A 14,602-nucleotide genomic window follows, 5' to 3' on the forward strand; every position below is an offset into this window, starting at 1 on the left:
AGGTGCCACAGGCGGAGCCAGCAGGGACAAGCCCAGGCATGTAACAATACAATACAATACAGTGGTTTACCACATTGCACTATCTCAAGGGAAAGCAGCAGAGTTATTTCCAGTGTTGTGGTCACTTTTATCGCTCAATCAATGTTAAGGGTTGTGGCGCACAAAGACTCCGTGAGACAAATAGAGTGAAGTCGATGAGGCTTTATTAAGCGTGTCTGTTCCCCAGCAGCCCGATAGTAAACTGGCATGCGGGGGAAGGCACCGGCTTCTTATACTTCGCCTTCAGGGCGGAGTATGAGGTCAACAGCCAACCAGGACCCGGGATCTGTCAGCCAATGACATTAGGGCTTCCAGTCCCACATGACCCCCAATACATACTACCACATTCACCCCTTGTCAAAAATGAACCCGGCGGGGTGATGCTTCGTATGGTGGTAAGGGTTTACAGTACTGGTCCTGGGAGGAGAGAACAGTTACATGGTAGTACCGTATTGGACAGTATCGTCCTGTTACAACTATTTACAGAGGATATAGGAAAAACAAAATGTTCATTGGACAGTCCATCTTTGTTTTACATCGACGCCACGAGTCGGTCGGGCGGTCTGGTCGTCCGTGTCGATCGCCTCGGCCCCGGCGGTGGTGGTAGTGCTTGTACCAGCGTTGTCGCCTCCGGGAGCCGCACGGTTTCAGCTGTCGGTGCAAAGGGGAGGGGGACTGATCCTCCTGGGAAGGGGGCGGTCGCGGGGTGCGGCAGTGGCAGGAAGGGGGGCGGTTGGGTTGATGGTGCCGGGGGGGGTGTGCGTGGTGCCGGCGGGCGCCAGATCCCGCAGGGAGACAGTGTCCTGTCGGCCGTCGGGGTACTCCACGTAGGCGTACTGGGGGTTTGCGTGGAGGAGGTGAACCCTTTCGACCAACGGGTCCGCCTTATGTGCCCGCACGTGCTTTCGGAGCAGGATGGGTCCTGGGGCCGCCAGCCAGGTCGGCAGCGACGTTCCAGAGGAGGACCTCCTAGGGAAGACAAGGAGACGCTCGTGGGGCGTTTGATTAGTGCTCGTACATAATAACGACCGGATGGAATGGAGAGCGTCCGGGAGGACCTCCTGCCACCGTGAAACTGGGAGATCCCTGGACCGTAGGGCCAGTAGGACGGCCTTCCAGACCGTGCCGTTCTCCCTTTCTACTTGCCCGTTCCCCCGGGGGTTGTAGCTGGTCGTCCTGCTCGAAGCTATACCCTTGCTGAGCAGGAACTGGCGCAGCTCGTCACTCATGAAAGAGGACCCCCTGTCGCTGTGGACGTATGCGGGGTAACCGAACAGTGTGAATATGCTGTTCAGGGCTTTAATGACTGTGGCCGCGGTCATGTCGGAGCAGGGAATGGCAAAAGGGAAGCGGGGGTATTCGTCCACTACATTAAGGAAATACGCGTTGCGGTCGGTGGAGGGGAGGGGCCCTTTGAAATTGAGACTGAGGCGTTCAAAGGGACGGGAAGCCTTAATCAGGTGCGCTCCATCTGGCCTGAAAAAGTGCGGTTTGCATTCTGCGCAGATGTGGCAGTCTCTTGTGACTGTAGGGACCTCCTCTAAGGAGTATGGGAGATTGCGGGACTTGATGAAGTGGTAAAACCGAGTGACCCCCGGGTGGCAGAGGTCCTCGTGGAGGGCTTGGAGGCGGTCAATTTGTGCGTTGGCACATGTCCCGCGGGATAGGGCATCAGACGGCTCGTTCAGCTTTCCGGGCCGGTACAAGATCTCATAGTTGAAGGTGGAGAGTTCGATCCTCCACCGCAAGATCTTGTCGTTCTTGATCTTGCCCCGCTGTGCATTATCGAACATGAAGGCTACCGACCGTTGGTCAGTGAGGAGAGTGAATCTCCTGCCGGCCATGTAATGCCTCCAATGTCGCACAGCTTCCACTATGGCTTGGGCTTCCTTTTCCACTGAGGAGTGGCGGATTTCTGAGGCGTGGAGGGTTCGGGAGAAGAAGGCCACGGGTCTGCCCGCTTGGTTAAGGGTAGCCGCGAGAGCTACGTCAGAAGCGTCGCTCTCGACCTGGACGGGGAGGGACTCGTCGATGGCGCGCATCGTGGCCTTTGCGATGTCCGCTTTGATGCGGCTGAAAGCCTGGCAAGCCTCTGTCGACAGCGGGAAAGTCGTGGTCTGTATTAGGGGGCGGGCCTTGTCTGCGTACTGGGGGACCCACTGGGCGTAGTATGAAAAGAACCCCAGGCAGCGTTTCAGGGCTTTTGGGCAGTGCGGGAGGGGAAATTCCATGAGTGCGCGCATACGTTCGGGGTCGGGGCCTATTATCCCATTGCGTACTATGTAGCCCAGAATGGCTAGCCGATCGGTGCTAAAAACGCACTTGTCCTCGTTGTACGTGAGGTTCAAGGCTTTGGCAGTCTGGAGGAATTTTTGGAGGTTGGCGTCGTGGTCCTGCTGATCGTGGCCGCAGATGGTTACATTGTCGAGGTACGGGAACGAGGCCCGTAACCCATGTTGATCAACCATTCGGTCCATTTCCCGTTGGAAGACCAAGACGCCGTTTGTGACGCCAAAAGGGACCCTTAGGAAGTGGTATAATCGCCCGTCTGCCTCGAAGGCTGTGTACTTGCGGTCACTTGGGCGGATGGGGAGCTGATGGTAGGCGGACTTGAGGTCCACGGTGGAGAAGACTTTATACTGGGCAATCCGATTGACCATGTTGGATATGCGGGGGAGAGGGTACGCGTCTAGTTGTGTGTACCTGTTGATGGTCTGGCTATAGTCAATGACCATCCTTTGTTTCTCCCCTGTCTTCACTACTACCACCTGCGCTCTCCAGGGACTATTGCTGGCCTGGATTATGCCCTCCTTTAGTAGCCGCTGGACTTCGGAGCGAATGAAGGTCCGGTCCTGGGCGCTGTACCGTCTGCTCCTAGTGGCGACGGGTTTGCAATCCGGGGTGAGGTTCGCAAACAAGGACGGGGGTTGCACCTTGAGGGTGGCGAGGCCGCAGATAGTGAGTGGGGGTATGGGGCCGCCGAATTTAAACGTAAGGCTCTGTAGGTTACATTGAAAATCTAAGCCCAGCAAGGTGGGGGCACAGAGTTGGGGAAGGACGTTAAGTTTGTAGTTTTTGAATTCCCTCCCCTGTACCGTTAGGGTAACTATGCAGAATCCCTGGATCTGTACGGAGTGGGATCCTGCAGCTAGGCAAATCTTTTGTGCGCTGGGGTAGGTAGTTAAGGAACAGCGTCTTACCGTGTCGGGATGTATAAAACTTTCCGTGCTCCCGGAGTCGACTAGGCAAGGCGTCTCGTGGCCGTTAATTAGGACCGTTGTCGTCGTCGTCTGGAGAGTCCGGGGCCGAGCCTGATCGAGTGTAACCGAAGCGAGCCGTGGTTGTAGTAGTGGGGTGGGGTCCGTTGTTGCCGTCCAAGATGGCGTCGGGGATGGATAAAATGGCCACCCCCATACCTCGCCCGTAGCTGAGGGGTCACAAGATGGCGTCGGGGGTGGACAAAATGGCCGCCCCCATGCGTCGTACAGGTCGGGGGCGGTCCAAGATGGCGGGGCCCCTCCTCCCCTCGTGGTGGTCGGGACCCAAAATGGCGGCGTCTGCGGGTCGCACATTGAGTGCTGGGGGGTCTGGGGGGCGCTAGGACCGCGCGGAGTTCCTGCATTGCGAGCGCCCGGGTCGCGGGCGCTAGGACCGCGCGGAGTCCCTTGGCTGCGAGCGCCAGGGCCGCGGGCGCTAGGACCGCGCGGAGCTCCCTCGCTGGGGACCGCGGTGTTCGGGGCCAAGGCCGGCGGGTCAGTACTGCGAGCGCTGGGACCGTGAGGAGGTCCCTCGCCGGGGACGGAGATCGGGGTCCAGGTAAGCTGTATTGCCGGCGGGTCAGGCGTGGGGCGCGGGACGGGGGTGAGGGCCCAGGTCGGCGGCGCTGGCGGGTCAGGCGTGGGGCGCGGGACGGGGGCGAGGGCCCAGGTCGGCGGCTCCGGCGGGTCAGGCGTGGGGCGCGGGACGGGGGCGAGGGCCCAGGTCGGCGGGTCAGGCGTGGGGCGCGGGACGGGGGTGAGGGTGGCGTTCGGGATGCGAAAAACCCCTTCCTCTCCGTGGAGAGTGCTGGCCGGCACCCAAATCGGGAGCGCCGGCGGCGGGTCGTACATGGACTGCGGGGAGGGGGGTTGGGGGGCGTAGGCGGCGTGCAGGGCTCCCAGTTCTCCCGGGGCCGCGGTGGTCGGGACCCAAAATGGCGGCGCCTGGGGGTCGCACATGGCGTGCTGGGGGGGTTGGGAGGCATAGACTGCCTGTAGGGCTCCCTGTTCTCCCGGGACGGCGGCGACCACGCGGGACCGGCACACCACCGCATAGTGGCCCTTTTTCCCGCAGCTTTTGCAGATGGCTGCGCGGGCCGGACAGCGTTGTCGGGGGTGCTTCGCCTGGCCGCAGAAATAACAGCGGGCGCCCCCGGTGCGACTCGGCGTTTGGACTGCGCAAGCCTGTGGGGTGTCCGGGGGGGGGGTAGGGGGTTTGCCGCGGCGGGTACGTACGGGGCCCAATGGCCTGCCGCGCGGTCGGGGCCGTAGGCGCGGGTATTACGCGCGGCTACATCCAGCGAGGCTGCCAGGGCCCGTGCCTCTGAGAGTCCTAGTGACTCTTTTTCTAGAAGTCTTTGGCGGATTTGGGAGGATTGTATACCTGCAACAAAAGCATCGCGCATTAACATGTCCGTGTGTTCGTTTGCGTTCACCGACGGGCAGCTGCAGGCTCGTCCCAAAATCAGCAGCGCGGCGTAGAACTCGTCCATCGATTCTCCGGGAGCTTGCCGTCTCGTCGCGAGCTGGTAGCGAGCGTAGATTTGGTTAACTGGGCGAACGTAGATACTTCTCAGTGCTGTGAAGGCCGTCTGGAAATCGCGGGTGTCTTCAATGAGGGTGAAAATCTCCGTGCTCACCCTCGAGTGCAGGACCTGCAGTTTTTGTTCATCTGAGACTCGGCCTGTGGTCGATGTGATGTAGGCCTCAAAGCAAGTCTGCCAGTGTTTGAAGGCTGCTGCCGCATTCATTGCGTGGGGGCTGATCCTCAGGCATTCTGGAATGATCCTGAGCTCCATAGTCCTTTTTAGGCACGCTTAATAAATTGTGGCGCACAAAGACTCCGTGAGACAAATAGAGTGAAGTCGATGAGGCTTTATTAAGCGTGTCTGTTCCCCAGCAGCCCGATAGTAAACTGGCATGCGGGGGAAGGCACCGGCTTCTTATACTTCGCCTTCAGGGCGGAGTATGAGGTCAACGGCCAACCAGGACCCGGGATCTGTCAGCCAATGACATTAGGGCTTCCAGTCCCACATGACCCCCAATACATACTACCACAAGGGTTTGTTAGTTAAGTTGTCAAAGATACGACTTCCGGTGGCAGCGACGAGTGAGTGAGCCACACATTCGGTGGCTCTCACTCCGGCGGGATTTGAGGACCTGGTTCCCCGGTTTTGCGGGACTGCAGAGCGCTGGAAAGACGGCCATGGAGGTGCTGAGGAACGTGCAGAGCTGCATGGAACCACAGGAGAGCTGAAAGCAGAGAAAACAGGAGAGGAAAGGACAAAGGCAAGGTGCAGGGGAAGCTGACCCGGGAGCAAAGATGGCGGACCTGCGGACCTCGGACCCGGCGATCCAGCAGGCGCTGGAAAACATGCTGCAGGTGATAAAAAGCAGTTTTGAATCGTTGAAGCGGGATAACTTGGACCCACTTCAGAAGGCAGTGGATCAGCTGAACCAGCGACTGGATGCCCAGGACGAAAAAGTTAAGGAGCTGGGGGAGGCGGTGGAGGAGCAGGCGGACGCGCAGACGATTGCTGTGCTAGAAGTCGACGGGTTGAAGGAGAGACAGAGAAGACTGCTGGACAGAGTGGAGGAGCTGGAAAATAGAGCCCGCAGAAAAAATCTGAGGATCGTCGGCCTCCCAGAGGGGGCTGAGGGAGCAGATTCCACAGCGTTTGTGGCTGATCTGTTGATGCAGCTGATTGTGGCTGACGCCTTTCCGCGACCGCCGGAGCTGGAGGGGGCACACAGAGTACAGGCGAGACTGGTGCGTCCAGGGGGTCCCCCCCGTCCGATGGTGATCAGGTTCCACAGGTTTGTGGAGAAGGAGCGGGTGCTGCAGTGGGCTAAGAGCAGCACGTGGATTAACAGTGTTCTTCGCATTTATCAGGACCTAAGCCAGGAGGTGGCCAGGCGGCGAGCAGCCTTTAAACAAGTTAAGGAGGTGTTATTTAAAAAGCACGTGAAGTTTGGTCTGCTCTTCCCAGCCCGTCTTTGGGTCACGCATCAGGGCCAACACCACTACTTCTCCAAGCCCGAAGAAGCGATGGGCTTCGCGAGGGATCAAGGGCTGGTCCTGAAAAAAGGACCCACGGACGCAAGCTAGGGTCCAAGAGTTATTGTTTGGGGGGGGGGGGGGGTGCTTACTGTGCCTGGACTGATGGTCGACTGTTTATTGCCTTAATGGTGCCATGTGTTGTATTTTTGGGCAGCCTTTGCCAACGGGGTGTACGGGGGGGGGGGGAAGGGGATGCCCCTCTCGTATGCTCTTTTTTTTCTTTTCTCTTTTTTCTGCTGTTGTTGGTACCTTTCGTCATGTTCTCTGGGTGTGCTGGAGCCTTCATTGTAACATAAAGGTGGCCGGTAAGCAATGGGGATTAAAGATGTTGTTGGGTTTTTTTTTATGTCTATGGTTTTTATGTTTGGTATTGGGTGGGTGATATATGGGTACTGTGTTACTGTGTTGCTATTTTATTAATGCTCAGAAAGGGACGTGGGTTAACACTTATCTGTGTACACAGCTGGAACTGTCTTGTACCTGGAGCAGCCTCACGTTGCTGTTTGATGTTTACATCTTGTTTGATCTTTCCCATCTTAGTGAGACTGCTCCAGTGGGTCGGAGTGGGGGATGGTGTGCTGGGGAGTGGGGAGATGAGGTCGGGGAAACAATGGAAGTGAGACAAGGGGGCGCCGGAGCGATGAGTCACCGGGCTAGCAGACTGGCTAGTCAAGGGAGTCAGGTGTGGGGGGAGAATACAGCCAGTGAATGGCAGGTGTGGGGCTATCGGGAGATGTTGCCAGGGCGGGGAAGGGGGGGGGGGGGGGGGAAGTTATTCTGCTGACGTGGGAGGGGTCTGAAGTAGGTAATGGAGAGTATGTCGGGTAGTGGAGGCAGCCAAGAGGCGAGCCAAGAGCGGCGCGGCGCATGGGCCAGGAGCGGGCCCAAGAAAGTTTATGGCTGAACGGCCGGGGCGGGGGGAGGGGGGGGGGGGGGGGTGGGGTGGGTGTGCCCCCCAACCAGGCTGATCACCTGGAATGTCAGAGGACTAAATGGGCCAGTCAAAAGGGCACGAGTGTTCGTGCACTTGCGGGCTCTAAAGGCGGAAGTAATTGTGTTGCAGGAGACACATTTGAAAGTGTCTGACCAGACTAGGCTAAGGAAGGGCTGGATCAGCCAGGTCTTCCACTCGGGCTTGGACTCTAAGTCCAGGGGGGTAGCAATCATGATCAATAAGCGGGTTCAATTTGAGGCGGAGGGCGTAATCGCAGACGGCGGGGGCAGATTCCTTATGGTAAGGGGCAAGCTGGAGGGGAGGAGAGTGGTGCTGGTGAACATATATGCTCCGAGCTGGAACGACGCTGACTTTATTAAAAGAGTGCTGGGGAATATCCCAGACCTAGACTCATGCAAGTTGATGATTGGGGGGGGGAACTTTAATACGGTCCTCGACCCGGGGCTAGACCGGTCATGTCCCAGAACGGGTAGGCTCCCAGCAATGGCAAGGGAGCTGAAATGGTTCATGGAGCAAATGGGGGCAGTGGACCCATGGAGAGCCAGACAGCCGACGGGAAGGGGCTACTCGTTCTACTCGCTAAAGTATACTCTAGGATTGATTTCTTTATCTTGAGCAGGGACTGTGTAGGGGAGGTAAAGAATACGGAATACTCAGCAATCACTACTTCGGACCATTGGGTGGACCTGCAGGTCGGTGGGTTGAATTACCAACGCCCGCAATGGAGGTTAGATGCAGGATTGTTGTCGGAGGAGGGGATATGTGAGAGACTTCGGAAGTGTCTGCAAAATTACTTGCAGGTGAACGATACGGGGAAGGTTTCAGCAACGACCCTGTGGGAGGCGCTGAAGGCAGTAGTGAGGGGGGAGCTGATCTCAATTCGGGCTCACAGGGATAGGGCGGACAGAGCAGAAATGGAGAGATTGCTTCAGGAAATTCACCGGATAGACGAGGAGCATGCGGGGTCCCCGGGGGAGGACCTACTCAGGGAGAGACGGAGACTGCAGGCGGAACTGGGGGTGCTATCCACGAGTAGGGCTGTGGAACAACTTAGGAAGGCAAGGGGTGTGGTGTATGAGCATGGGGAGAAGGCCAGCAGATTGCTAGCGCAGCAACTCAGGAAGAGGGAGATGGCCAGGGAAATAAGTAGAGTGGTGGACGGGAAGAGGAGCAGAGTGGAGGACCTGTAAGGTGAATAAGGTATTTCAGGACTTATATAGTAAGCTTTACACTTCAGAACCCCCGGAGGAGCCAGAGGAGATTAAACAGTTCCTGGACGGACTAACCATCCCAAAAGTAGACGGGGGACTAGTGGATGGGTTGGGGGCCCCGATTAGAGCGGAGGAGGTAGTGGTGGGCCTAAAGGCCATGCAGTCGGGGAAAGCCCCGGGACCGGATGGATACCCAGTCGAGTTTTACAAAAGGTACTCGGAGATAGTGGGACCAGTCCTGACTAGGGTTTTTAATGAGGAGAGGGATGGGGGACCCTGCCTCCGATGATGTCGCAAGCCACCATCTCGCTGGTATTAAAGCGGGACAAGGACCCAGAATCTTGCGGGTCATACAGGCCAATCTCCCTGATCAATGTGGACGCCAAGCTCCTGGCCAAGGTCCTGGCGATTAGAATTGAGGACTGCGTACCAGAGGTGACCAAACAGGGTTTGTGAAAGGCAGGCAGCTGACAGCCAACTTGAGAAGATTGCTTAATGTGATCATGATGCCCCCGACGGGCAAGGAGGTGGAGGTAGTGGTTGCAATGGACGCTGAGAAGGCCTTCGGCTGGGTGGAATGGGACTATTTGTGGGAGGTACTCGGACGGTTTGGGTTCGGGGAGGGACTGGTTAATTGGGTCAGACTATTGTACCAGGCCCCAAAAGCTAGCGTAAGGACGAACATGATAATGTCATATTACTTCAGACTACATCGCGGGACCAGGCAGGGGTACCCACTCTCCCCGTTGCTTTTCGTGCTGGCCATAGAACCGTTGGCGATTGCGCTGAGAGCTGCAAAGGAGTGGAAGGGAATGATTGGGGGGTGGGGGGAGCACAGGTTCTCTCTCTATGCGGATGACCTGCTCCTGTACGTGTCGGACCCACTGGCTGGAATGGAAAATATACTGGAAACATTGAGGAAGTTTGGCCGGTTCTCAGGGTACAAATTAAATATAAAATGAAATGAAATGAAAATCGCTTATTGTCACAAGTAGGCTTCAAATGAAGTTACTGTGAAAAGCCCCGAGTCGCCACATTCCGGCGCCTGTTCGGGGAGGCTGGTACGGGAATCAAACCGTGCTGCTGGCCTGCCTTGGTCTGCTTTCAAAGCCAGCGAATAATATGGCCAAGAGTGAGATGTTTGTGGTGCAGGCAAGGGGCCAGGAGAATAGACTGAAGAAGCTGCCATTTAGGTTGGTGGAGGAGCTTCTGGTACTTGGGGATACAGGTGGCACGAGACTGGGGCAGGTTATATAAGTTAAATTTGACTAGAGTGGTGGAACAAATGAAGAGGGAGTTTCGGAGATGGGATGCACTCCCGCTGTCACTTGCGGGGAGGGTGCAGACGGTAAAGATGACAATCCTCCCTAGATTCCTGTTCACCTTCCAGTGCCTCCCGATCTTTATCCCACGGTCCTACTTCAAAAGGACCGGCAAAATCATCATGAGCTTTGTCTGGGCGGGAAAATCCCCACGGGTGAGGAAGGCGATGCTTGAAAGGAGCCGCAGCGAGGGGGGACTGGCATTGCCGAATCTGATCAACTACTACTGGGCGGCTAACATAGCCATGATGAGGAAGTGGATGGTGGGTACGGGGTGTTTCTGGGAGTGGGTGGAGGCGGCTTCGTGCAGGGGCACCAGTTTGGCAGCCCTGGTCACGGCTCCCCTACCGCTTGCGCCGGCCAGGTACTCCACTAGCCCGGTAGTGGGGGCGGCCCTGCGGATTTGGGGCCAGTGGAGAAAGCATGGAGGGGAGGTGGGTGCGTCGTTCTGGGCTCCAATTTGTGATAACCATCGATTAGCCCCCGGGAACATGGATGGAGGGTTTCGAACATGGCGGCGGGCGGGGTTGGGGAGGGTGGGCGTTATGTTCCTGGAGGGGACCTTTGCGAGTTTGAGGGAGTTGGAGGAGAAAGCTGAGCTGGAAAGGGGAAATTACTTTAGGTACTTACAGGTGTGGGGCTTTGTACGCAGACAGGTCCCATAACGGTGGCTCGGATGAGCAAATTCTTTGGGGTAGAGGACAAGTGCGCTAGATGCGCGGGAGGACCAGCGAACCACGTTCACATGTTTTGGGCATGCTCTAAGCTTAGGGGGTACTGAGAGGGATTTGCGGGGGTCATGTCCCGGGTGCTGAAAACAAGGGTGGTGATGAGTCCAGAGGTAGCAATTTTCGGGGTTTCGGAAGACACGGGAGTCCGGGGGAAAAAGAGGCAGATGTTCTGGCCTTTGCTTCCCTAATAGCCCGGCGGCAAATACTGCTGGCATGGAGGGACTCAAAACCCCCGAAGACCGAACTATGGCTTTCGGACATGTCAAGTTTTCTGGGTATGGAAAAAAATCAAGTTCACCTTGAGGGGATCTGTACTGGGGTTCGCCCGAAGGTGGCAACCATTCATCGACTTCTTCGCGGGAGAGTGAACGTCAGCGGGGCGGGGGGGGGGAGTAGAGTAGAGTAGGAGGGATAAATAGGCGGGTAGTGTCTATGGGAGAGGAGCGGGTATGTGCATTATGGTTTGGTTGAAGTGTTGGCTTTCCGTTGATGTTTGCATATTTCTGTAATTTGCAACTGTTTACAATGCCCAAAAATACCTCAATAAAATTGTTTGTTAAAAAAAAAAGTTGTTAAAGATACTTAGAAAATGGATATTTTTTCACCCTTTTGAAGAAGTTATATGGACTCAAAACGTTGGGGGCAATTCAACAGCCTCGTCACGCCCGACTTGGTGATACAACGAGGCCGTTGAATCTCACGAGAAAAGAGAGTTGAGGGTTTTTTGAGGGGTGGGGGTTGAAGGGTGGGTATAAAAGGCTTCATAAAGTTTGGGGGATGAAAGGTGAGGTCCTGAAAGGGATGAGGGGTCCGAAAGGGATGGGGATCTTGAAAAGGCGGGGGCCTTCAGTGACCCAGTAGTGAGATTTCCTCACTGGAAAGGTTATAGGGTAATGCCCATGCATGCGGGGAAGGGTGACATTGCCCGTGGGTGCGGGTTGCAGAGTATCCTCGGGTTCACTTGGAGATAGGGGCACCCTTTCAAAATGGTGGCAATCTCTGAGGAGCCGGTGAAGCCGGTGAGTTCAGCTCCCCAGTGTGGGCTTGACTGAGGAGGAACTCTCCAAAGGCCCAGAAAATGACTAACTGTGTTTGAATAGTAGTGGGGATCTCACCCAAAATCCCTACGAGAAATACCCCAGCGGGCAGTCATTCACTCCAATTGTCTGCCCCTCTAGCATGGCTACATTCACAGTTGTAGAGGTAGCAGGTGGTGAATATTAGCACTCTTCAGGCCTTCCGCGTCTAGGGTGCTAGGGGCTAGGGTGCATCATCAGCCGCAGAAATTACATTTTTTTAATAAATATTTTTATTGAAGTTTACATTTGTACACTGTCTGGAGATGATTGAAATGGTTATTTTTTACAATTTACAAGCCGTTCCTTTTTGTGGCACCCCGTCTTCCCCCTTCCAGTTGTTACTCCCCCCTCCCCCGGCTCTCCCCTTTCCGACTTTTGGTTTAACTAATTAAGTTTCCTTTGAAATTTTATTTAAGTTACAGTAGCCCACCAAGGGCAATCGCACCCTTCATTTTGTTTAATTTATTGGTATTTTCTGTTCAAATCAAGAGGTATAAAGAGAGTAAGCGCCCAGTGTGGAGGGGAACAGAGAGGGAGGAGGACCTCCTCGTAAACATGCTCCTGGGCCTGGCTAAGTTGGACATTAATAAGTCCAGGCAGCGGGTGGTTGGGGGCATCATGTGACCCAACTGCCTGCCCAACATTCATGGCCTAGTGGCTTGGAGAGGCAACCCACCATGTCGACTGGCACACTTCAGGCCTTTTGTTGGCACAACAGGCTCTGGCATGCATGATGATTACTCCTGGGAAAGAAATTTTGGTTGAGTTAGTGAAGTCTCCTTTGATATTTGTTTTTGGTTACAATACCCCTCCAGGGCCTGTCACCCCTGTCATTTCTGTTCTTTGGACAGAGTATAAAGAGAGTCCACCTGGACCCTGGGGTAGAATTGCGGGGGCAGAGATCTGCAAGGCTGCATCCTGCGGATAAACCGACGATCAAGGAAAATAATTGTCTTGATTGTACGTCACCATCTGGCCGGGATCTGTTTGACAATCAACACCATGAAAACAGATTGGTCATTATCATTTTGCTGTTTGTTGGTGCTACCTTTATGCAAAATTAATTGCTGAGTTTCCGACATTACAACAGTGACTGCAATTCAAAAAAATACTTCATTGGCTACAAAGTGTGAGATAAACACAAGTCTTTCTTTACTCTTTTTCAAAGTAACCTAAGCCCAATATTCCCCAGACCATATGCCATTGATCATCTGTAAAAGGCATAGTCGATAAACACAGCCTAATTTTCTCAAAGTCAGCCTTCAACACTTTAATGTATTCTCAATGTGATGTGAATATTAATGTTCAAATCAAAATGACTGATACACCTGCAATGACATTAATTGGGACAGAGGTATAAGGAGATTTATTACCTGATGGTTGGAACCATGGGTTCAAAGTTTTCTTTGCTCATCTCTCTGGTAATATTTTTGTAGCCAACTGCAAACACCAGGGGCGGGATTCTCCCTGTCAGGGACTAAGTGCTGACGCCGGGACTGGATTGGCGATGTTCTACGACCCCGTACCGGAGCATCCGTCTCGGAGCATTTCAGGATCTGTTAATGGCCGAGTATTGGGCCACGTGGAACTAGTACAATTCCAACGCAAAATAGTGTCCGATTCTCCAGGGTTGGGACCAACACCCGAGAACCTGACAAGTTGCAGCCGTATGTTAGCACGCCGCTCCCCACACACACTCATTCCCACCAACAAGATGGCACCCTGAAGAGCAGATGCGAATCTCGAGACCCTGCTGGAGGCCATGGAGGAGAGGCAGAGCACCCTGTTCGCCGGGGTGGGAAGGAAGCTGCTGCCCACTGCCGTGCACTGGGCCTGTGCGCAGGTGGCAGAGGCCATGGGCCCCACTGCCAGGACCAACCATCTGTTCCATAAAAAGTTGCATGACCTCCTCAGGGTGGCCAAAGTGGTAACCAACACTGTGCCCCTGGCACCAAACCCCATCCCACCAACCGTACCCCACCGGGAGGGCAACCAAACCCCACCTGCCGGCAATCTGCTCGCACCCCACACTGCACCACATGCCAGCACCCATGCCATAAGCCATGGCCAGCTAGCTGCCAACCTCCTGCTGCCTGTGTCCGACTGCCTCACACTGTGCATTTTCTCCCCCCCCCCCCCAGGAGAAGATGACGCACAACTGTAGGGAGAGAGCAAACTTTGGGGGTCTGCCTGACTTGTAATCCCTCACCACCGTGGAGCAGTGGGCATTGGACTGGTGGGCCCAGCGATTGGGCCCGGAGAGTGGGCTGTCACCGAGGCACAGGTCGGCAACGGGAACCAAGTGAGCCCCCGTTGATTTGCGGTGTCCCTATGGCATGCATGGCACCACCCGCACACCACTCACTGCCCACCCACACAAGCACCCCACTAACCCGGCACCGCTTCACCAACCCCACCCTAGAACCCCACCACCTGCATACCACCCCAGCACTCCACCCCATCACCCACCACCTCCACAATGATGTGTTGGGTATGCCGGGTCTGCGAGGACTGTGTTTACTGCAGCAGTGAGAATGACAGGCTTCCAACACTTGAAGCAATGCAACTTGATTTTATTGAACTCTTAACTATCATACATACTTTAACTGTGGGTTGACACTATGCTGACTTGACTGGAGACCTGAGGCTAACCTGACCAGACTATCTTACTACCACATGGTGGATGTTCTAGTTGCTGCTCACGGGCTCTGACTGTCTCAGAGGCTGGATCCCAAGAGAGCGGGAAAACTAGTGCCCTTTGGCTTTATAGTGGCCGTGTCCTGTCTGGTGATTGGCTGCTCTGTTCTGTGTGTTCACTGGTCATCCTGTGTGTCAATCACTGCCTGTCTGTGCACCATCATATACCTGTGTGTATATTATGACATTTCTCCCCCTTTTTTTTTTACTTATTTAAAAAAATGTGTGCAGGTCAATAAATAGTGAGTGT

This window comes from Scyliorhinus torazame, chromosome 10, assembly GCF_047496885.1.
Source record: "Scyliorhinus torazame isolate Kashiwa2021f chromosome 10, sScyTor2.1, whole genome shotgun sequence".
NCBI lineage: Eukaryota > Metazoa > Chordata > Chondrichthyes > Carcharhiniformes > Scyliorhinidae > Scyliorhinus > Scyliorhinus torazame.